Source organism: Barbus barbus, assembly GCF_936440315.1.
Source record: "Barbus barbus genome assembly, chromosome: 42".
Taxonomy (NCBI): Eukaryota; Metazoa; Chordata; class Actinopteri; order Cypriniformes; family Cyprinidae; genus Barbus; species Barbus barbus.
In genome coordinates this window covers 769,667-795,766 of record NC_136720.1, presented here as the reverse complement: position 1 = coordinate 795,766, position 26,100 = coordinate 769,667, and the positions used below count along the sequence as shown (strand labels likewise).

At 38.6% G+C, this 26,100-nt stretch overlaps 1 protein-coding gene across 2 annotated transcripts in view; it reads right to left on the bottom strand.

Annotated features, from left to right (window-relative positions):
- The window catches only part of LOC306861602 (NACHT, LRR and PYD domains-containing protein 3-like), a 49,625-nt gene extending 48,544 nt beyond the window's left edge, over nt 1-1,081 (bottom strand). The window contains exon 1 of one of the 2 annotated variants that reach the window (XM_079403974.1): nt 998-1,081. The gene's annotated coding sequence lies outside the window, so the exon portion shown is untranslated. The remainder of the gene's footprint in view (nt 1-997) is intronic. The other variant, XM_079403975.1, reaches the window with a different exon arrangement.
- Nucleotides 1,082-26,100: the final 25,019 nt, after the last annotated feature.

Below are 26,100 nucleotides of genomic sequence, written 5' to 3'. Positions count from 1 at the left end.
AAGATAAAATTCAGCACCTCCTATAAAATTGCATGCTACTAATGAAGAAAAACAGACTGGATGTGTCAGGACATATGACAACATTTATAGAATGCATTAAGGAGGAGCCCCCATGATACTCAGTCGCCCCAGTGATGCTGACATAGTTATGGTCCATGATATTGGCACAGATTCTATGTGATAACTCTCTGTCACTGTATAAAGTTCTCAAGTTGGAAACAACATTTAGTTCCCACTGTAAATGAACCATAGTTCCCAGAAATTAAAATGATAATAAAGACAAGAAAAGATGAGACATCAACATGACTATGACTGAAATGTAAAAGCGTTAAAACAATTATAAATAAATAAATAAATAATAATAATAATAAAAAAACACGTTTATTCTGTGGCACTTAAAAATATTTTGGCACCTAATTTCATTTCTTATAGGAGCCAATAGCTCCTTTATTTATATATTTATTGTCTGGAACCCTGGTTAGTAAGGTAATTGTTAAGTTTAGGTATTGGGTAGGATTAGGGATGTAGAATATGGCCATGCAGAATATGTGCTTTTATAATTACTAATAAACAGCCAATATGTTAATAATAGGCATGTTAATAATCAACTAGTTAATATTAAGAATTGGTCCCTATACTAAGTAAAACCAATAGTGTACTACATAATCTAAGACTGACCTACCAAACAAAGACATAACAATACTGTTACTCCACCTCATTCATATACATATTTATATATTTTTACAGATTTGGTAAAATTTCAATAAAGCTGACTTTGACTTTAAAACAGTAAAATGAGAATAATCTCTATGACAAAAATATCTGAATATGTAGTTTTCCATGATTGACTTAAAAAGACACATTTTATCTGTTTAAATAAATATAGTCAAAATGACTTCAGCACAGCATTAAAGTCTCAGAAAAACAAAGTAACCCATGACACATCATAAGATGACACTCGTGCATGAAAACAACTAAAGAAAAATTAAACACTCACTGCAAATTATTTTCGTAGATCTATTTCCCCCACCGAACTGTTGTGTTGAACACCTTTGACTTAAAGGAAGTGAAACTGCTGTTCAGGAAGTGTCAGAAGAATGAATGTCAACACACATACTCACTCTCCTGTCATTATATCTATTTGAACGAAGCCTATTTGATGCACATAATCAGCAAGATGCTTTTAAACGACAACAGGCATTTTCTAACCAATTTACCGTAATACACTGAAGGTTGGGATCAGGATGCAAATTTAACAAAGTCTCAACTGCACTTAGCAGATCCCTTAAAGTGCAATTGGCATGCATGTGAACAAGAATATTACACTTTGTCTTGAGTCTTTCACTAAATACTTGCAGTGCAAAGAATGCACTCTGCCTTATCTACTTTGTCATCTGTAATTTCTCTGTCAGGTTTCGATAAAAAAAAAAAACAGTGTTTTTTTTTTTTTTTGATGGTGGTGGTGTAAACATGATATTACAGATCATCTGGAAATGGTGTTTATCTGATGTTCCACAATATATATGTTATACGGCAACCGATTCATTGAATGCAATCTTCTTCAAAGTAGATTTAAATGTTTTCTAGTCAAGTCAAGTGAAGTCACCTTTATTTATATTTTGGGGAAGTCGTGGCCTAATGGTTAGAGAGTTGGACTCGTGATCCAAAGGTTGTGGGTTCGAGTCTCCGGCCGGCAGGAATTGTAGGTGGGGGGAGTGAATGTCCAGCGCTCTCTCCACCCTCAATACCACGACTGAGGTGCCCTTGAGCAAGACACTGAACCCCCAACTGCTCCCCGGGCGCTGCAGCATAAATGACTGCCCACTGCTCCGGGTGTGTGTTCACGGTGTGTGTGTGTTCACTGCTGTGTGTGTGCACGTTGGATGGGTTAAATGCAGAGCATGAATTCCGAGTATGGGTCACTATACTTGGCTGAATGTCACTTCACTTATATAAAGGTGTTCAGACCTACATGCCCTCCAGAAGTGAACGACGCCTCGTGGTGCCATCCAAAAGAGGCATGAAATCACTCTCACGGACCTTTTCCTGGACTGTTCCCAGCTGGTGGAACAACCTGCCTATCTCAATCCAAGCAGCTGAGTCTTTAACCATTTACAAAAAACATCTAAAGACACATCTTTTTTGCCAGCACCTGACCAAATAATATGAATGAATGAATAAATTAATTAAAGCACTTACCCATTCTATTCTATTCAGTCCAATTTATTAATTTAATGTAAATTTTATATAGCGCTTTATACAATGCAGATTGAGTGAAAACAGCTTTACAGTTTTTTGTGCCATTTTATGCCTTTATTTTGATAGGACTTTAGCTAGACAGTAGTGATGGGAAGTTCGGCTCTTTTCAAAGATTCGGCTCAGCTCCCTTAGAAGAGCTGGCTCTTATGGCTCTTCATTTAGTATCACTCAGAGCCTTCTATTTTAGCCCAATTTAGCAATTGTGAATGGTTTGTGTGTTTGTAAGCGATTTTTTTTATTCCGTGTTTTCATAAAAGCCTTGTTTTTATGAATTTTTTCATTACAAAAAAAAAACACAGTTACCATTATTTAACATTTATAAAACTTTAATTTAACAATTGAACACAGAACCACAGCAAATACATAAAGGCAAATGTCTTAACATTAAGACACTTTGGTCTTTAGTGCAGGTTGGCATTCAGAAATATCAGATGCCTCAGTTTGGATGGGCTGGTGCTATTTAACCTCTCTGTGATTATTTGTCCTGTTTTTGGGAAGACTCTCTAAGGGGACCGATGTTGCAACAATGCAGTGTCTTCCTACCATTTCCTTAACCAGGCTTGGGTAGACCGAAGCCTTGCCCTCCCAACCAGTTCAGTGGGTCTTCAGCTCTTTGGATGTGGGGCTCCTCAAGATAGGACCTCACCACCATTACAGCCAGGGGCGTAGCACCAAATTCTGGGCCCTATGCACAAGCAGTGGCCATGGGCCCCCGTAAGCTCGAGGTTGACAACTACCTACAACTACCCTTACTACTAATCTAAGAACTCTTATATGTATAACAAAAAAAGCCTTATTACACAACTTCTCTGAATTTCTATTTTATTTGCAGAATGCTTAAAAGCTAAGAGTAGATGCCACCAAAGGTAGCCTAACATTATAGGCATGCATGAAAATTGAAACACTTTTTCATTTGGCTGAAGAGAACAGCTTTTTAATGCTTAATTTACAAAATGCTTAATTTACAGTAAAATATAAAAAAAACTTAACTCGCTTGTCAATTTCCATTAATAAGGGGCAAAAAAAAACTTCCACAAAGTGCTAAACACTGAAATTTATACCCCAGTTAGTGCCCAGTGACGGGTCTTCTTGGTGGCAAAATCCTTGATGAGGTCCTTAAAGTCCAGTTTTCTTGCCAACTGACTTTCAACTGAGAGAAGGGCAAGGCTGTTCAATCTATCCTGACTCATTGTTGATCTCAGGTAGTTTTTAACCAGTTTCATCTTACTGAAAGTCCAATGTAGCCTAATGGATGTGATTGAACTTGCTTAACATTTAAATATTTTGTATAACACTTAATAAAAACTAAGTGCCATTTTATTTTTCTTATGGATGTGTCAAAAAAAATAGTCTCTTAATTAGGCTAGCCAAACAGACTACAGTAAAAGGCAGAGCATGACATAGTGTTGCTAAACACATTACAGTATAAACAGCTAAAATGATGTGCTTTCATTTTAAACTACAGTATAGGCTCCCCTTGTCTTAAGTCCACAGTATCAGATGATGAGGGGTCTGTTGCTGCTGCATCACCCTCTGTGACAGTTTCTGAAACTGAGTGCCATGCGTTTCACAAGTTAGCTTTGCTACTAATATGACCGATATCCTCATGAACCTATATGACATTGAGCCTACAAAGTTAGACTATTATAGTCCAATAACAAATATTAATTTAGTTTTCGAATTAGTATAACTTACTATTGAAATGGTGTAGGCTATGCAAACAAGGCATCATGTAATTTCTAATTTTGTGTTATGCCGTTGTGTTATATTAGCACTGATAATCGCGGGGTATTGAAGTGTTTTGTAACCACAGCAGGAGTTCGTTTGTAGACTATTCTATTTGCTCTCACATTTTGGGCTCACCTTTCTTGGAAAAGAAGTCCGTTAACAGTTGCTTTCCCTCATTTCTTTTTCTATCTCTTTCCTGCCTCTCTTTTCTTTTCTGAGAACCGAACTTTGCTTTGTTTAATATCATCTTCCGTTGCACAGTTCAGCACTGCCGTCTGCCGCTTCAGCAGAATGAACGCCACTTCAAATGCGCCTAGTCATAAAGCCCGGTGAAGGTGGACTAAACCATTTCATGCAAGGGAGAGGGTGCCTGTCCTCGGACACTATATGTACTTGGACACCATTTAATACATCAATCAACTGATGCATTTACCCAAAATATTAGTATTTACATTAGTTAACAACATTTATTGTGATCTTAAAATTATATTTAAAGGAAAATAAAATTTCACTCCTCAGGGGCCCTCCCCCCACTTGGGGCCCTGGTAATTTAGTCCCACTTTTCACCCAACTACGACGCCCCTGATTACAGCATCAGCTGTATGATTTCTCCTTGCAGTGTCTCCTGTTGCTCTACACACAGCAGAAGCATGTGGTTCCTGTGAATCCCTTCCCACTCTAACTTCTTCCTCTTGGCCCTCTGATGGAGGAGCCGAGAGGCTGCTGGGGTTGCATTTTGCTGCTTTTGCAGTTATTCTTTGAAGGGCCTCATCCCAGCTCTGTTGTCGCTAAATGCTAACTTTTAAAACTGCTTTTTGAAACAACTGCACTGGAGCCACAATGATGTACTCCATTCTCAGAACTTTTCTGTCCACGGATGAACAAAGAGTGGTGGCCAGCTCCTTTACTTTATCCACTGTTACGCCTGGTGGTGGGCTGTTAACCGCTGCAGACCCTTGCAGAGAGGAAGCATTTTGGAGGCTGTGACATAGCTAAAAAAGAGAAAACAGCAAATGTGAAAATTACGCTTTGTTTGTTATGTGACACATTGCTCTTTTTATAATTAAGAAACAGTTTATCTGTTATAAATAGTAAATTTACTGCAATCTTTAACTGTATAGTGGTAAAGTAAAAACTAATTTGTTCAAGGTACCGTTCTGCACTTATCTTGACAGTCACCTCCTCAAAGGGCTCCAGAACGGTGCAGACCTCTTTTATTGTCTCCCATTCCGCTTGACTTAGAGTATCTACAGAAGCGTTGATGACAGCCAGGATGGAGATGATGGCATCTTTTGACTCAAGGATGCGTTTCAACATATAAAATGCTGAGTTCCACCTTGTACCTACTGTATTTGGGCCTTAGCTCTGGCATCCCCAGCTTCTCTGTGGCAACCGTGCTTTTGTAGAAAAACTCTACAATGGCCTTCACTTTGTCCACATTTGGTTTCACCACCTACAGTGCATCTTTAACCATCAGGTTTATTGTGTGTGCAAGACATGGGTGGTGGGTCTACAGCAAAGTTTTTATGGCTTTTGTTATGTTTGCTGCATTATCAGTAGTCAAGTCAAGTCAGCTTTATTTATATAGTGCTTTTAACAATACAGATCGTGTCAAAGCACTTAACAGTATCAAATCGGAGGATAGAGTATCAGTAATGTATAATAATAAGATTAAACACTCAATTTTCAGTTAAAGGCATTTCATTATTGAATTCAGAGATGTCATTGTCTAGATCATTTTAGTTTAAATAGTATCTGTAAATTCAAATTGATGATAATCGCTATCAGTAACACGGCTCCTCACTTTGTCGTCTACTTGCCAGTCTTAGTAGCTCCTCTGCTAGGTTTTCTGCAGTGTGTGTCTCTAAGCAAACTCAAAACAAGAAGGCAAGTGACAAGTGACAGACATGTATGAGCATGTCATTCTGGATGTCCAGCAGTCAGTTGTCAGGCAAACTGCTGAAGCCTTTTTGACCCTGTCTTGCCACAGTCCCGGTTCTGTGTTATAAAGTCGTGGAATAATTGTTTAGGACAAGGTTTTTCTACTGCGGAGAAAATACTTGGGGTTTAAGACCTAGACAAAAGGGTAACACTTTAGAATACTGTTTCTTACTTACTGCATAACTAACAAGGAATTACTGAAGAACTAACAGGTAATGATTCATTAACACATTCATTAACTACTGTTAACTACTAAGGAAGATGTGTTAACTAATCAGTATGTAATACAATTTTATGATTGTGTTAAGTAACAGTTAGCTAAACAATAACTAATGTATTCTGTCACACCTCCTGAAGAACTACTATTAATTATCTACTAGATAGTGTAGATTATATTAATGGTTACTTGTTATTTTTCCCTGTGGCTGTCCACAAGAGATGACGTACGAGGTCTGGGGGAATTATGGGTAACACGGAGAGAATAGGAAGTGAAAAAAGCTTGGTGAATAAAGAGCGAGACATAGGTTCTGAAAAAGGTGTCAGTTGATTTGTTTATTCACATCTACATTAAGTTCAATAAAAATAACTATGAAATAACTACTACTGAACAATTATACGCAAATAGTCACTATAATAATCAGGTTGTGGCCCACAAATCAAGTACTTGAGTAAAAGTACAGATACCCAATAAAATATTACTCCAGTAAAATTATAAGTAGGCCTATTAATTTTCAAAATTACTTGAGTAAAAGGACACTATAGTACCAACTTTGTTACAGTCCACTACTACTATTATTAGCCTATAATGGAAATGAAATATGCATTTTGTTTGCTGCACACCCAAAAGGACTCATTACTATAATTGTACATAACGAGGGGTGAGAACCAGAAGGACGTAAGTGATATATATATACTGGCAAAAGTATACTGTCATCCATGAGTATACAAATGTTTATTATAAACGATTGAAATCAGAGCACAAAGTTTCAAGTTTACTTTATTTATATAGCACATTTAAAACAGCCAGAAGACTGACCAAAGTGCTTTACACTTGGAAGCATCCACAAGAAAAATTAAAAGGAAACAAGACACATAAATAAGAAATGGAATAGATAAAATACAACCTAATAGGCCATTGAAAACAAATAGGTTTTTAAGAGTGATTTAAAAATCGTCAGACTAGGGGCCGTTCTAATCTCAACTGGCAAGTCATTCCAAAGACGAGGCCCAATTACTGAAAAGGCACGGTCACCTCTATGCTTGAGTCTAGAGTGTGGAATTAAGAGGAGGTTCTGGTCGCCGGATCTCAAACTTCTCAAAGGGGTATACTGGTGGAGCAATTCGGATAGGTAAATGGGTGCTTGATGATGTAACGATTTAAAAACAAATAATAAAATTTTGAAGTGTATTCTAAATTGGATAGGCAACCAGTGAAGGGCCTTCAGGAGCGGAGTGACATGATCCCTTTTTTTCTTTTTTAAAAGAAACTTAGCAGCAGCGTTCTGGACCAATTGAAGACGGGCAATTTGTGATTTAGAGATGCCACAATATAAAGAATTACAATAATCTAGACGCGACGTAATAAAAGCATGAACGGCCATCTCCAGAGTCTTGTCGGTGAGAAAACTTTTGATTTTTGCAAGTGTACGGAGCTGATAAAAACTAGATCCAATCACGGTGGAAATTTGTTTATCAAATTTTAGCGTGTCATCCAATAAAACACCCAGGTTCCGTACCTGTGAGGACCTAAAAGCAGATAAAGGTCCTAGGTCAAAATCAGAGTCCTTCATATTATCTGATGGACCGAAAACTATCACCTCAGTTTTTTCTTCATTTAGAGATAAGAAATTTTTAAATAACCAAGATTTAACTTCATCTAAACAGGACAACAGAGCATTCATGGCCATAGGATTGTTTTTCTTAAAAGGTAGATAAATTAAGATAAAAGGTAGATAAAAAAAGAATACAAAGTCAGATCAACCTATGGTAAGTGTTTGTTTTGGCCCTCCTGTAAAGTTAGTGAAATGTCACTTAAGCCTTTCTGGTTCTCACCCCTCATGTTTTTGCCTGTATGGTAAATAATTTCCTTGTTCTGTAGGAAATCTGCTTCGGAAAGGAACCGCAACTCAACTGTCTTGCCATAACTATCCAACTTACTACAGATACAGTACACTCTGTAAAATGGTAGTTTGTTAATTAATCAATTAATTAATTAATTTATTTTCTGAAACACTGGGATGAAGCTGTTGGGTCATATTTGTTTTTTAGTCTTAGGTAGTTTGTGTGTTGTGTTAATGCCTAGTTAACGGCAGTTTCCCTGAGCCCCGTATAAGTAATTAATTCCTTATTAATTACTAAAGGTTTCGCTATATTTTCACTTTAGAATAGGCCTACTCTTGCAGGTTCAAAATAAGTCCTGCATAATTCTTTGATAATTATTTATTCATTACTAATGGGCTCCCTATGTTTTCACTTTAGAATACTGTTTCAGGTTCTAAGTAATTCTTGCGGAATTATCTAATAATCCTTTATTAATTACTAATGGGTTACCTGTATTTCCCCTCTCCCTCAGTCCTTGCCTTACATACAGAAATTGAATTAATAGTAATATGGTATATGCTGAGGAGGCACACATACAGTACTTTATATAAAATATAAAAACTAAGGTAAGTTATCGCATGGCACTGGAGAGGTGGTGGGGTTCCTATCGGATGCTGATTTCTTACAAAACAAACTCAAAACAATTCACTATATAGGCAAAACCTCTGTAAAATATATTGCATTTATTAATATTGTTTTTTCATACTGCTACTACTGCTAATAACATTTATATGAAAGGGTCACAACTCAATGTAATTGTGTATGACTGTTCATTAGTAGTTACTTCATAATTATTTTTATTGAACCTTAACTAGTAGATAATTAATAGTAGTTCTTCAGGAGGTGTGACAGAATACATTAGTTATTGTTTAGCTAACTGTTACTTAACACAATCATAAAATTGTATTACATACTGATTAGTTAACACATCTTCCTTAGTAGTTAACAGTAGTGCGCTAAGTGTTAATGAATCATTACCTGTTAGTTCTTCAATAATTCCTTATTAGTTATGCAGTAAGTAAGAAACAGTATTCTAAAGTGTTACCGACAAAAGTTTTAAATTCTTTGTCCTCTATAACAGAAAATGGCTAAAAGTCACTGGCTATCATTTTAGCCAGCTCCTCATCAACACTTATCCATTTGTTTTAGAATAAATGTACTCATCTTGGTTTCACCTGAAACAAATGTTTTTGTTATTACACAGAGAGTAAATTACCAAAAATAGGTACCGTTGGGTACCGGTACCGAATTCCAGGTACCGGTACCGGTTCAAAAGTGAACGGTACCCAACCCTAGTGTTACATTTCTCTGTCATAAACTCTAGTGGAAGGCTTCTAAACATGTTCATTTGTTTGCTACGTATCAAAATAAAAGGATTACATGCCGAGAGACTTGCAATCTTCATTTGTTCTGATAAAGTGCAAAAAAGTGCTCAATTCATGTTATGATTAACAAACGTTTTGCTCACGCAGGACCTTCCTCAGTGTTCACACACTACTGAAATGGTTCATTTTCCTATTCATTTTCCACATCTCAACACACGTGTATCTAATCAATTCATTTAATGAATCTGTAACAGACCATTTAGCCTACTTCATTGGTAATTTACAAATATATCCAGAGGAGATCTAGAAAGATACACAATACAATAAAAATCAATCAAAATCTCCGTACAATTCAACATCATATAATTTACCAACATATGAAAAAAAAAAAACCCTGAATACATTGTTGGGGAATTAACAGTTAAAACCCATGATGAAGGTATGATGAACAAAGACCAGGAGTCAGATTGCGATTAATTAAAGAAATTTACTGAAGAAATGGTTTGCAGTTTCATCCGCAGCAGTCAGCTTCAACACTCGCGATGGAGTTCGTAGGCCGCTCTGCCTTACAATACAAAAATCACCACAATTATACCCTGACAGAGGATGCTAATTGCGTCAATGCATAAGTCATCAAAATTCTGATTGGTTCTAGATAAACTTAGACAATTTCCACATGGACACAAGCTTGAAGCATATCTTCTGATTACTATTTTGGTGACGAGTGATCAGACATTGGCAGTTGAATGTTTGTCCTGGGACTGTCTGAGCTTCTCCCTGTACAGACAGATACTAACACAAATACGCAGAAAAACACTTATCTTACTTCAAGGTTGCCTCGGCCCTAAACGTTATCGGGCATGGTTACACACAATGAGAGCAGCTTCTTAGAGAGTAGAATGGCAGACTAAAGCCATATTCAACTTATTCTCTAACATGCATAAATATAACTTTGATTAATAATTATTCAAGGAATATTATAATTAATATTATTATGAAGGCCATTGTAGATCTGCGATCCACTTCTTCAACATTATAAAAAAACCAAGACAAATTGAAATATTCATTCAAACCATTTGGTTGTACAGTGTAAAGACAAAAAATCCTATTACTTTAAGTTTGTAATAATTTATGTTCCAAATTAGTATGACAACGCTTCAGAAGTACTATCTTTATTCCTAGTGTTGGGGTAACACATTACAAGTAACGTAATCAGATTACTTTTTTCAAGTAACTAGTAAAGTAACGCATTACTTTTTAATTTACAAGAAAATATCTGAGTTACTTTTTCAAAAAAGTATCACCAGTTACTTTGTTTTCCCATTTATTGACTGACAAGTGTCTGGTCCTCATGTTGGGAGAAATCCGAAGTACAGAGGTGTTGTGTGTGAACATGATGTTACTGTAGTTATAGACTAAATGTGAATGTGCATTAATTCATCTCACTCACAAAAAACTGATTTAGTATTCAGTATTCCGATTTAGTAAAAAGTTACTTTAATTAGTTACTTTTTTAGGGAGTAACGCAATATTGCAATGCATTACTTTTAAAAGTAACTTTCCCCAACACTGTCTATTCCACAAAATGAGTTAATTAACTGAATGATTTAACTCAGTGAAATATCAGGCAACAGGTGATTTACTGTCAGCTCCATTTATGGGACTTCTGTATTCATTAATGCAAAATCTTAATTGTTGATTGGTCTTCCCCACATATTGAAGACCACAAGGACAGGAAAGTAAATATATTACATTGGTTGGACGACAATAAATAAAATGTCTGATTGCAAATTCTTGATTCCTAGAATAACTCACACATTTATTCACTTTTTTAGATTAAGACAAGTGATGTCTACATTGAAAAAATCCCAATGGCCCTTTGATTGTTTTTGGATGCATTTCAGAGGTAGCTGTATCGGCATGCACCAAATGATCTCGTTAATTTATTCCACTAGAATACTCAAACAGACGTCCATTATTAAACAGTTCTTTATATTTTTAATCTGTGCTTAAGAAATGCCAATGTTTTTTAATAATGTTTTTGAGAGTCTTACTAATTAGTGTGTACATAGTACAACATACAACAGACGGTTTTTTTTTTTTTTTCCATGATTCTTAATTGAAAGGTCATCCAAATTATTTACTTTTTCCAAGGCCAAATCCAGCCATTGTCTTTTATAAAAATTGATCATACAGTTCTCTTGACTCAGTATCAAAGTCTGTTCTGTTAGAACTAATCCGTTTCATTCTTAAGAACTGACTAAAGGGTAAACCCTGTTTTAATGGCCGCACATGGCTACTTGAAGCATGTAGCATGTATCATTGATTTAAAAATGTACTTTTCTTTTAAATTAATTACACCTGCCTCGTATATATGACTAATGAAATCAATAGCAAATACTTGAACTAATAACAAAACATACTTACAGTCACTGATTCAGAAGCACCAGATTGTCAGAGCAAAGTCAGAATTGTGCTCTACTAGGTTCACAAAACTGTTGTCCATAAAATGCATTGCACAAATTCAAACATTTGGGTTGTGCTGTTCTGTTGTAAATAATCTTAATTATTCCTAATTACATCTACTTCCGGGAACCAAATAAAGTGCTTTTTTACCTAGAAACACACAGCGTCTCCCTGTCACGGCTGCATCAACACTGCTGCAGTTACTGAAACCATGCCCTCTTTCTTTGCGTGAACATTTGGGCGGCATTAAGCAAATATGTCCACATTGTGACGTAGCCGTGGGACGTGTTTGAATGAGGCGTTTTAGGGGGGCATGGCAGAGTCTTAACTTTTATAAAGAATATCTCTTTGGTTTTGAGACTTTAGTCTTTGCAGCTTCAGGGATCTTATCTATGCACAATCAGCTTGTAACACTCCAAAGAGAAAGAAAACTTGAAATCACATCATATGACCCCTTTAAAATTATGCTCAAAAAGTTGATCTGCATCTCTCTTTGCCAAACGACAGAATGTATTAACAGATGCATTCACCACAGTTGGGCAAAATGTAGCTTTAAATATATACTGAAATATATGATAGAAATATTACAACCTGATCTGACAAAAATTTTAACCTTCTTTTGGAAAAGTTCTGGAGTTGGTGTGGGAACAAAAGAAAGACCTTTATTCAGGATGGATTCTCTCTGTTGCGAGTGTAGTTTCGATCTCGAGCCTCCACAACGTTAGCCCCGTTTTTGTTACCAAATAAGCAATGTTACCTACTTGCCTAATAAATCTGAAAAGCACTATTTATTTTATTTGTATCTTTGCTCTGTTGTATTTATTTGTGCTGTTGCTTGTAGTTAGATTATTTGTTCTCATTTTCTTTATTTTTTATTTGACAGTATAGTTTTTTTCCCTAAATATAGCACATACTGAACCGAACCAAAACCGTGAATCTAAAAGAAATCGTGATGCAAACCGAACCGTGAAAAAGTTGAACCGTTGCACCCCTAGTGACAACTCTATACAAGCAAAACTCTCCTCTTTTTTTGTCATATCCTTGTCTTTATTTTTCATATTTCCTGTGCATAATTTCGCTGGTTTAATTATGTCCTCTGTGTTTACTTCCATATGTTGGTGTGCTAGGAGTGTGAGCTCATGACAGCTCATCGGCTGCCTGGTTGAGCGAGCCCGGAACGTGAATGGCCTGAAGCGATCTCAGATGTTTCTGACTCCAGAGGAGGAGGAGGTCGTGGGCGAGTTGCGACATGCGACGGGAGCGTAGACCACCTTGTCGGTTGATGTACGCAACGGTCGCAGTGTTGTCTGTGCAATGTTGTAGGGGTTGAACGACTTCTGGCTTTTTAAAGTCAAGTTTTTTGTGATGAAAGTCAAATCTAAGTTGACTAGTCGCTGATGACGTCATTAATGAACAAAAAAGTCTGGAGCTGTGACTCAAACACCTTGTGCAAAGCTGGCATATAACACAGCGCTGGCCACATGGCTATTGCTCCTATATTGTTGGTTTTTTTGGCTAAATCACATTTTAGGATGTTAACAACCGCTTAAAAATAACTGCATTGACTATGTACAAATAAGTGCAATGGTAATATGTATTATGTTTATTGTTCTTTAATTCTAACATTATAACATGAATTGCAGTGAAACTGTTATACAGTTTAATTTATTTATACCATATTCCGACAGAGTTACAGTATTTGTGGCAGCATATATATGCAAATTCATTCTCAGCTAGAGGGAGGCGCTGTTGGAGAGATCGAGGTTTCCCCGGTAACGCTGTACATAAAGCAGAGCTCCGCTCACAAAAGGTGCTTTATCAGACATTACATGCAAGATGAAATGAAAATGACATCCAAAATTTTCTGAAGACAGTTGGTTTCCTTCAGAAATACAGTGATATAAAAACACCCGCACCGGGTTTTGATTTTGAAACGTGCAGTGCTCAACCAAGCGTTCTCCATACTCGCCAACCATTAGAATTTCTGTACGTGGGATTTATTTTAATGATATTCTAATGGGCCACTTTTTGATATCACAAACACTGGAAATCAACGCTGTAGTACAAATGCTCATTGTAGTTCTTGAAAAGGGTTTTTTTAAAAACGAAATATCTCCCTTTGGAGTGGATTTTGAGATTTGTAACTTTGTAGATCTTTTTATACACAAACATACACACTACACACTGACTAAAATTCAAAAAGTGAAAAAGCATAATATAATAATTATTAATAATTTAACAAAAGATGCTATTTACACTAAGTGCAAATAGCTATAGATTATATTTTCTCTATGAATCAGTATCAGAATTGGAATGAATCAGAATGAGATTTATTTGGCCAGGTATGTTTACACATACAAGGAATTTGTTGTAGTGACAGAAGCTCCACAGTGCAACAGAATGACAGCAACAGGACGGGACACAGGTAATAAACAAATAATATACAAATAGGCAATTTACAAAATAGCAAAAACGCAATATGTAATATAGACAATTATGTGTGTACAGGTCTGATATGTGCAAATCTGAAATGAAAAAGTAAGTATGTGTGATGAATAAATAATGTAAATTGTGTTGTGTGTTCCTCGTTTAATGTCAAGTGTTCATGAGATGGATTGCTTGGGGGAAGAAACTGTTCCTATGTCTGGTCGTTCTGGTGCTCGGAGCTCTGTAGCGTCAACCATACAGTAAAAGTTCATAGAGGGAGTGTGCTGGATGTGAGGGGTCCAGAGTGATTTTACCAGCCCTTTTGCTCACTCTGGATAAGTACAGTTCTTGGAGAGTGGGGAGGGTTGTACCAATGAGTCGCTCAGAAGTCCGGACTACCCTCCGTAGTCTTCTGAGGTCAGATTTGGTAGCTGAGCTGAACCAGACAGTTATTGAGGTGCAGAGGATGGATTCAATGATGGAGAGTAGAACTGCTTCAGCAGCTCCTGTGGCAGGTTGAACTTCCTCAGCTGGCGAAGAAAGTACAGCCTCTGCTGGGCCTTTTTCATAATGGACTCAATGTGAATATCCCACTTCAGGTCCTGAGAGATGGTGGTGCCCTGGAATCTGAATGACTGCAGTCACAGTGCTGTTCATGATGGTGAGGGGGGGGGGGGGGGGAGCAGGGGGGTTTCTCCTGAAGTCCACGATCATCTCCACAGTTTTGAACGTGTTAAGCTCCAGGTTGTTGAGACTGCACCAGACAGCCAGCTCCTTAACCTCCTGTCTGTAAGCAGACTCGTCACCGTCCTGGATGAGGCCAATCAGTGTGGTGTCGTCTGCAAACTTCAGGAGCTTGACAGAGGGGTCTTTAGATGTGCAGTCGTTCGTGTAAAGGGAGAAGAGCAGTGGGGAGAGAATGTAGCCCTGAGGACCTCCAGTGCTGATCATACGGGTGCTGGATGTGTATTTTCCCAGCTTCACTAGCTGCTGTCTGTTTGTCAGGAAGCTGTTGATCCACTGACAGATGGAGGTGGGGATGGAGAGCTGGGTTAGTTTATTCTGAAGGGTGTCCGGAATGATGATGTTAAAAGTGGAGCTGAAGTCTACAAACAGGATCCTCACATAAGTCCCTGGTCTGTCCAGATGTTGCAGGATGAAGTGCAGTCCCATGTTGACTGCATCATCCACAGACCTGTTTGCTCTGTAGGCAAACTGCAGGGGTCCAGTGGAGGCCTTCAGATAAGTCAAAACCAGTCTTTCAGATGATTTCATGGCCACAGACGTTAGAGCCACAGGTCTGTAGTCATTAAGTCCAATAATTTTGGGTTTCTTTGGGATGGGGATGATGGTGGAGCGTTTGAAGCATGAGGGGACTTCGCACAGCTCCAGTGTTTTGTTGAAGATCTGTGTGAAGATGGGGCCAGCTGGTCAGCACAGGTTTTTAGGCAGGCTGGTGACACACCGTCTGGGCCTGGTGCTTTCCCTCTTTTGTTCTTTTTGAAGACCTGGTGCTAGGGGTGTGCAATATATATCGTCTGCGATAATATCGTAATTGTTGTTTTAACGATGTGCATTTTGACAATATTGAGTATTTTGCAAAAACCAAACAAAATGCCTAAGGCTTACATTAGCCTGCATGGTGATGAAGCGGGTGAAACAGTGCACATGCACATTTAGAGTGTGTTCTTTCACTGCATGATTCAGTATATTAAAATGCATTAAGAAAGATTGCAAAATTCAAGATATGGGGGCAGGAAATGTGTATATGTACGTTTTATGCCGTTTTTTTTTTCTTCAAAAATAAGCATGATTACAAATGTGATAGTGATTTTATACAACAGTTCAACAAACAATAAGTTAATATTAAGAGACTTACGTTTTAGACACCATTGCCTGTTTTTGCTCCATTTCGCCGACAAAATGAATTCCAAACAGCCACAGCACAGTAAATGAATCAACTGTTAAATGATTCGGTTCAGTCGCAATGACTCATTTATTAACAGTGACTTTCTGCCACCTACTGGTGGTTTTAATTTCACATCTAAAGTATATTTTCATTTTTTTTTATAATTTTAAATATCAGTATTCAATGTTTTATATTTAAAATGTTTAAAAAAATATGCATTTGTAACTGGTTAAAGCACTCCATGTCCCTCTGAGCTGCATTTAACAGTGTGTAAATACATCTAAATGCCACTGCAGATGCAACTTCTGCTAAGATTAATTTTGAAGATACTGTTCCATTTGGTAACAGTCTAAATGTTTATTATCTTAATTGACTGATTAAATGTAACAATTTGACTCGAAAGATGTACACTTTTAGAAAAAAATGCTTTATTAAAGGTAAAAATCAATTGAAATTAAAAGATTAATTAATCGCTAATGTGAACTGACCACACAGAATATGAAGAATGTCAAAAACTGCAGCTGTCCACGGTAATCAGATATCAGCACAATAACACACTCTACAAAATATTGTTTAATTATCGTTATCAAAAAATCCCCAAAAATATTGAGATATAATTTTTTTTCAATAACGCATACCCCTACCTGGTGCACGTCGTCTTCACTTATCTGCAGTGTGGGAGTGGGGGGGGGGGGGGGTTGCAGGAGGTGTGAATGGTGTTTTTTCAAACCTGCAACAGAACTCATTCAGATCGTCTGCCAGTTGTTGATTCTCCAGAGTGCTGGGGGATGGTGTCTTGTAACTGGTGATGTCTTTCATGCCTTTCCACACTGAAGCAGAATCACTGGAAGATAATTTGTTCCTTAGCTTGCCAGAATAATTCCTCTTTGTCACTCTGATCTCCTTTTCCAGTGTGTATTTGACCTGTTTATACAAGACTTTATCCCCCTTTCTGTAAGCATCTTTTTTGGCCTGACAGAGCTGTCTGAGTTTTGCAGTGAACCATGGTTTTTTGTTGTTGTAGGTTAAATGAGTCCTGGAAGGAATACACATATCTTCACAGAAACTGTTACAGTCTCTGTGAGCTCATCCAGATCGGTGGCAGCAGTTTCAAAAACAGTTCAATCAGTGAGGACAAAACAAGCTTTTAAATCTTGCTCTGTTTCATTAGTCCATCTTTTAACAGTTCTTAATCTCATACCAACCTACAGACAGAAACTGAAATCAGCTAAACCTGTATTAACTAAACAGTGATCAGAGAGTCCTAAAGCTGTCCATGGGACAGAGTGATATGGGTCCTTTATCGCTGTGTAACAGTGATCCAATATATCACTGTCTCTGGTGGGACATGTGATGTGCTGTCTGTATTTTGGCAGTTCCTGGGAGAGATTTGCTTTATTAAAGTCCCGGAGAATGATTAAAACATTAAAACAGAGTTTTTGTTCTGTGTCTGTGATCAGATCAGTGAGTTTCTGTAAAGCTGAGCTCACATGCGCCTGCGGTGGAATGTAGACACTCACAAGAATGAACGAACACATCTCCCGTGGCAAATAGAATTGCTTGACGTTAATGAAGAGCGTTTCTAGATCAGAACAGCACACCTTCTCTAACCCAGTTACATCTGTGATTACTCTCATTGATGTAAAAGCACATCCTGCTGCCGCGTGATTTCCCTGTTGATTCTGCGTCACTATCTGCTCTGAACAGCTGGAATTTAGGCAGATGTAGCATGCTGTCCAGTATGGCGTCATTCAGCCAGGTTTCCGTGAAACACAGCAGCAGAGTTTGAGAAATAGCTGTTTGTCTGGGAGAGCAGAAGGAGTTTGTCCGTTTTGTTGGGTAGAGAGTGGAGATTCGCTAGAAGGATGCTAGGCAACGGCATTCTTAAGCCGCGCTAACGAAGCTTTATGTCTTTTAATGTCGTCTGTTCGTCTCCAAATAGTGTAAAATTACCGCTAACTCACAAGGAGTCACTCCAAAACGCATATATGATTGCAAAAGCATTTTGGATATCGACAACTCGTACAAACACCAACTCTCGCCGGCGGCTACTGAGAAGCTAAGTGTCAGACCTCGGGACCGCGGCCTCGCCTACAGACGCTACCTGCACTCACAATGCTGCGGTAATATCAAAACACTGTTCATTGCTGGTGGAGTTTATATTTGTGAAGTGTCGACCGTTCTATCTGCCGTGGGAGTTCACAGCCATTGTTATTGTCACGGTATACATCCCCCCCGTGTGCAAACACTAAGGACGCGCTTCGTTAACTGTACAGCGCCATCAGCGAACAACAAACAAATAACCCCGACAGCTTTTTCATCATAGCCGGTGACTTTAACCACAAAAACTTAAAGACAGTTTTGCCAAAGTTCTACCAACATGTGAACTTTGCAACAAGGGGAAACAACACACTGGACTTTGTTTACACAACAGTAAAGAACGCTTACAAGGCTGAACCCCACCCCACCTAGGGTACTTGGATCACATCTCTGTTATGCTAATCCCAGCATACAGACCACTTCTCAAACTTGCCAAACCGGTTCAAAAACTCATCACAATTTGGCCAAATGATGATACCTCAACACTACAAGACTGCTTTCAGTGCACAGACTGGAACATGTTTAAAGAGGCAGCCACCTACAACAACCACACAGACCTGCATGAGTACACTGAAACTGTGACTGTCACATCATCAATGCACTTTTTGATGTAAGCAGTCACCAAGACCATCACCACACGTGCAAACCAGAAGCCATGGACAACAGAGGTTCGTGGGCTGATAAAGACCAGAGATGAAGCATTCAGATCAGGAGATAAAGCGGCCCTCAAAACAGCAAGAGCCAATCTGTCCTGTGGCATCAAAAATGCAAAACGGTCATATGCTTAAAAAAATCAACAATCACTTCACAGACAGCAGAGACACACGGAGCCTGTGGCAAGCCATTCAGACCATCACAGACTACAAGCCCCCGCCACAGGTCTGTGATGATGGCACATCCCTCCCCGATGCACTCAACCACTTTTATTCATGGTTTGAAATGCAGAATGACACACCTGCACAAAAACTGCCCACACCTCCCAACGACCGGGCGCTCTGTCTGTCTCCAGCCGACATAAGGAAGACCCTATCTAGGATTAACCCACGCAAGGCTGCGGGTCCTGACAACATACCTGGCCGTGTTCTGAGAGACTGTGCTGCACAGCTGACAGATGTCCTAACAGATATCTTCAACACCTCGCTGAGCCAGGCAATCGTCCCCACATATCTCAAATCCACAACAATCATACCGGTACCAAAGAAATCACCTGTGTCCTGTCTAAATGACTACCGTCCCATAGCACTGACTCCAATCATGATGAAGTGCTTTGAGAGGTTAGTCATGCACAACATCAAAAACAGCCTCCCCAACACACTCGACCCGCTCCAGTTTGCATACCGTCCAAACCGCTCTATGGGCGATGCAATTTCCTCCACCCTCCACCTGGCTCTTACTCCAGCAAAACCAACAGCATCTTGAAGGACTCCACCCATCCCTCCCACAGTCTCTTCCCGCTCCTACCATCAGGAAGATGGTATCGGAGCATCAGAGCCCGCTCCGCCAGACTGCTCAACAGCTTTTTCCCCCAGGCTGTGAGAGCCCTGAACTCAAAGCATTCGTATAGTTTGTATTTTTTATCTTCTATTTTTTAGTTTGTATAGGGTAAATACTTATATATAGTATACTTATAGTTAAATCTGTCAGTAGGTTAGTTGTGTATAGGTTTATAGTGTTTTTACTTTGTTGTATGTCTGTATTTATGTAGCACCGTGGTCCTGCGAGACACGACATTTCGTTCCACTGTATGTCCCCACATGTAGCGGAATGACAATAAAGCTCAACTTGACTTGAACTTGAGCTGTGACTCAAACACGTTGTGCCCAGCTATCACATATGTCACAGCGCTGCCCACATTGCTATTGCTCCTATAACAGCTTATTTTGATCAGTTCTTTCGTCTTTGGGATGTTATATTTCTCACAGATTTCTGCGTGTTCTAAATCCGATTTTCTAAAACCATATATTAAAAGATAACAGAAGCAGTAGCATTTACAAATAACAGAGTATCTAAAAGTATGAGACAACAACAAACAAACATACAATTAAGAGTCGTGCTTGCACAGGTTCTGTGCGATCCTCTTCACTAATACACAAATAAACCAATTTTCCCATTTTTATTACAGCTTGCACTTACCTTTTGGAATGGCACCAATGTTTTGAATTATGGCATAAAACATAAAAGTAGTCTCTTTCTTACTTCTCTTCTTGAGTTTTGTTCAACGCGCAGAGCATGTCATCAAGGAACATCTATATATATATATGGGATAATATGTACAGCTCTGTTTGAAAAGAGCTATATTCATGGAGCAAATCCTAACTCATAATGTAATTTAGTAAACATTTTGGCACAAAAATTGTCTGTGTTACTAATGAGGCTAGAAGAGGGAAAACAACTACAACAGAAAATGCTAATAATAATATTAAAACTACTTATTCGACTAAGAATAACATAACTTTAGTTAACACCGGTGCATTTTCGTGTTCACTTATGAGAAGGATGAGGTGAATGGATGAGCTGTAATTCGTTTTGAGGTTAGACATAAATACAATTGAAATAACTTGTCTTAATTTGACCAACATTCTACAGCGTTGCTACAGAATACAACAGGTAATGCAACTGAAGCTTAATATTTATGCTAACCTTTGATGAAATTGTGAGGGTTGTGAATCAAAAATGATGTTCAGTTGAGTGTAGAACAACATTCGAGCACGGAAACATGCAATTCCAAGTTCTTGTGTGGTCTTGAGCTATCAGCCTATAATTTAAAGGCTATTTTTTAAAAATATACAGACAACATTGGGAGACACAAAATAACAACACCAATATATTTGTAAATATTTATTTAAACATGAAATTATACACATTTAAAAAGCTTAATCTCAGTCATTCATGAGAAACGTACAGTTCTACTGTTATAGAATGTCAACAAATAATCTGGGAGAAATTCTGAGAAATATGCCTTTATTGTCGTTGTCTTCCAACACTACCTAATTGGTGATCAGTTCTGTAATCATTAGGTAAACAGAATAGGCTACTGAGAAACACATGTAACTATTAATTATTTACAAAATGTGAACAGTCACAGAAGTAGTTTAAACTTAACGTCGTTCAACTTTATTACCTGCTTGAAATAATCCATAAAGCAAAATGCAATCTGAGGCACTCTAATAATTTCTGTTACACTCGCCTGTACATAATGACCCCACACATGATGTGGTATCCTGATTAATATTCACGTGAGCGCCAACCAGTGTAACCTGTAACAGGGAGACAGAGGCGTGAGGCATGCAGATCCATCTGCAAGCTTTTACTAGTAAACCTGGTCGAAACACAGGCAGGGTCAAACAACAGCAAACAGGTATGGCACGGGCAAGACACAAGAGCTGTTCAGTGAGAAGATGGGGTCGATCGGCGGCGAACGTAATCCAGGGGGCAACACAAAGAGAGATAATCCAAATACACAGTATAGATATATAATAGTCCAGGCAGGCACAAACAGAGTCCAAACGACAAGGCAAGAGAAAAATACAAGGCAGGCTATAAACTTCCAGAATACGGGAATCATGGAATGGCTCCGTGAAGTTGCTGTCACTAGGAGAGAGATATACGCAGACAATACTCGGTGATCCGAAAGAGGATATCCAAGGCTTATAAAGCGTGTCTAATTGGATGCAGCTGTGTGTGTGCGTGTAATCAGTGCAATGGATGATGGGAACTGTAGTCCGGAGTGACATGTAACCATCTGTGTTGTGTGAGAGTCAAGCGGATAGAAGTCCATGGAATGGATTTATGACAGAGTCCCCCCCCCCCAAGGAGCGGCTTCCAGACGCTCCCCAGATAGTACAATACAGGAGGGTGGTGGAGTGGAGGCGGGACAGGGGGAGGAACGGAGGGCCAGGTCCATGTGGAAGTGGACTGAGGCCAAGACAGCAGAGCAGGATGCCAAGGCGGAGCAGAGAGCCAGGGTGAAGCTGGCAGAGCAGGAAACCAGGACAGATCCGGCAGTATAGGTGGAACTGAGGACCACCACGGCAGAGCTGAAGACCACCACGGTGGAGCAGAGGACCACCATGACGGAGCAGAAGACCTCCACGGTGGAGCAGAGGACCACCATGACGGAGCAGAAGACCTCCATGGTGGAGCAGAGGACCACCATGACGGAGCAGAAGACCTCCATGGTGGAGCAGAGGACCACCAGAACCAGACAGAAGACCACCACGGTGGAGCAGAAACACAAAAAGCTCCCTGGTGACAACTGAACGAGCAGAAAGTTAATCGTTGGAATCATTGGCAAAGACTGGATGAGTTAACAGTTCACACCTAGATTCATTGACTGAAACCGGACAGGGAAATAGTTCAAAATCTGGCTCATTGACTGAAACTGGACAGACAGTTCATAAACTGTTCCTTTAGCACTGACAGGGGTAATGGGACAGACATGTAATGCATCTGTAGTTTCTGAGCTCATGACAGGCAGGGTTAAGAGTTCAAAGGCGGGTCTTTGGGCTGTGACAAGGCTACTAGAGCCTACTGGGAGCTCAGGTAAGGTTTCTGGGGTCGTAACTGGATTAGTGGGGCAAATAACAGGTTCATAGATTGAAACTGGAAATGAAATCAGATAAGCAGACAGCTAAACACAGGATGTATTGACTGGGATAGGGTGAACAGACTAGTGCTTCTGAATTTATCAGGATTTAGTTTAAATTTTAGTCTAGCTCCGTTTTCAATCTGACTCCAATTTTAAGTGATCACTAAGTTTAGGCAAAGTTTCTAATAAAAAAATTATCACAAATATCGATTATATATTAATTTAGATATTTGATTATTCTGGAAATCCCATACTTTTAATTATTCGTTCATTAGGGACCAGGTATTTCTTAGCAATTCACTCGGCCAACAGTGAACCCACAGACACAAACTCGCCAGTTCTGAACTTACTCAGAGGATGCAAAGTGGTTATAATACCTTTAAGTGAGCTGCGCCTGCATACTCATAACAAAAAGTGTATTTTTCCTACAACCGAGAGCTACACCGTGTTAAGCCAGTGACAGTCAGAGATCCAAAGTCTCCCTCATGGTGTTGCCCATGGTTCATCTATTGGTGCTTTGGTATTATCTGTCCTGAACGCAGATTTGCGGAAATACCACTACACATTAATCTACTTGAAAAATTATTTCTGAAGAGATCAGAATAAATTAAATATAACAATTTATTACTAATCAGGTAAAGTTGTATCACGCCAATTACATAACCAAATAATTCGAAGCCAATTTGGAAAGGATGATGCAATTGTGAAGCACATTGTAGCCGCGTGGCAACCCTGCTCCTGTACATAGATACTGTGACTATATGGGAAATAGCCAAGTAATCTATGCAAGGAGACAAACAATTTAGCATAGTCACACAAGTAACTGTTATCCTAATTTAACACAAGACACATGGTCTAAAATGCATAGCATCAACAAACTGTTACCTAAATATTTCAAAGAACCCTTCCAGTAAAGTAATCCTGTGTTTTAAACTTAACTAGCCTATGTGTATATGTTGTAGGGGTTGAACGACTTCTGGCTTTTTAAAGTCAAGTTTTTTGTGATGAAAGTCGAATCTAAGTTGACTAGTCGCTGATGACGTCATTAATGAACAAAAAAGCCTGAAGCTGTGACTCAAACACCTTGTGGAAAGCTGGCATATAACACAGCGCTGCCCACATGGCTATTGCTCCTATAGCAGCTCATTTTAGTCAGTTATTTTGTCTTTGGGTCATTATATTTCTCACAGATTTCTGCTCGTTCTAAATCAGATACAGATAAGTAGCACAATAAAGATTACATTCAGCATTAGTGAGATAGCGATTGCGTGTGAATTAATTCTACCTGGCAGTGTCTCTCTACTAGTAGTGAAGCTGTGGGATTTAGTTAAGAAATATATGCTAGAACTTTTCAGTTTCTAAGCTATTTTATTGAGAAATCACAGAACAGTGTTGACAATACATTTCCGCGCTGAATGATTCTGTGCACGTGCGATGTGCTTGTGATGTATGTGCCACTGTCTGAAGCCTATGTGTGTGCGTTACAGTGCAGCAGTGCATTAGATTAGAACGGCGATTAACTTATCTGTACAATAAGCTGTTTAAAACGTGCATTCTCCCGTTCAACTGAGAGTATCCAGTAATAATCTCTCATGTCCCGTGGAGTGCTTTCGGAGTATGCATTTATTTGTCATTTGTTTGGAAACGAAGCATAATTTCTTATCCTGTTGCGCCCTCTATTGGACCACCGATTTCCCTAAAATACTAACAGAAGAAAAGGGCCATAAACATTTATTCTCAGCCCCCACAGATTACATCTTTGAATGGGAATGATAAGCCTCTGTAGAAGCTGCTCTCGTGCTCAAATGGTCCCACCTGGTGTAGAACAATGCTTATCAGATTTTGAAATGAGACCACCCACAACAGAAGTACAGAATTCACTTAAGTTTTCAATATTTCTCATAGTATAAGTGACTACTGTGAAATTGAGACCAGTTTACCAATCGCACAGAGACCTTTAAAATGATACCAAACGTGAAGGGGAAAAACAACATTGCCAAGATATAACACTTTTGGCATATAGATATTCTTGGTTTTTGGGGAGAGCCAGAGGGGGCGGGGGGAGAAGGGGGTCATAAATGATCAAGGAGTTAAGTTTGTCAGGGTGGTGTTGTTTGTCCTCTTTGGAGATCTCTTCTCCAGATTAGTTTTGCATGGCATCTGTATTCGGGAGAGTTCCTGAGTTTTGGCCTCACAATTAATTTTATAAGAAAATAAATTCACTCCTTGCAGATTCGTAGAGACGAGACGGACAGACAGTTCACAAACATGGCTGGTTCAGAACAGGGTGAGAGTTCAGAGATGGCCTCCTCAGCTGGTTCAGAGCCAGACAAAAGTTCATAAGTGTGACAGAACAGGACAGACGAGGAGTTCATGAATCTCGAAGATCTGGGTGCAACTGACAGGACGTGACAAGACTCTGGACGATCAACTGGGAGATCAAGCTCCAGACCCCCTACAAGGTTTATATTCCACACTATGTCACCTTTCTGACCTGTTGTGAGTTTGCAAGTATGGATATACCTGTAGAGCTATATTTCATTACTATTTAGAGGAAATTATTTTAACTATTTTTATGTAAGTTTTTCATTCAGACAAAATATATTTTTTTAAACCCATCAGCGTAATTCTTTACAGTCACTGCCCTTTAAGTAAAACAAAGAGAAATGGGATTTTATTTATTGCCTTTATATTCTATGGAGAAAGTGAGATGAAAAAAATATGGTTATTTATTCATCATAATAAGGATTGAGTTTTAGTTAACAAACTGAAGTGTAGATCTCTCTACAACCACAAATTAATAAACTACAAATTCTTAATGAGTTTGAAATATTTAAGTTCTTTCTAATCTTTATAATATGAAGATCAAGATACTTGACTTTATTAATGATTGAGAATATCACAAATGCTCAGCAGTTGGTGTCATAATTGCAATCACTTCACACTTTCTTACATTTAGATATAAACCTGAAGCGTTTTAACTACATCAGTGGTATTTACAGCTTTGATTGGTAACACTTTATTTTAGGGTCTCTTACCTATAGCATGCATATTACTAGAATATTAGCCATTTATTAGTAGCAATTACGCACATATTAATTCTACATTACCTTATTCTACATCCCTAATCCTACCCAATACCTAAACTTAACAATACCTTACTAAATATTAATAATAAGCAAATTAGGAATTTATTGAGGAAAAAGTCGTAGTTAATAGTGAATAAATGTTCCCTGTTCTAAAGTGTTACCCTTTTA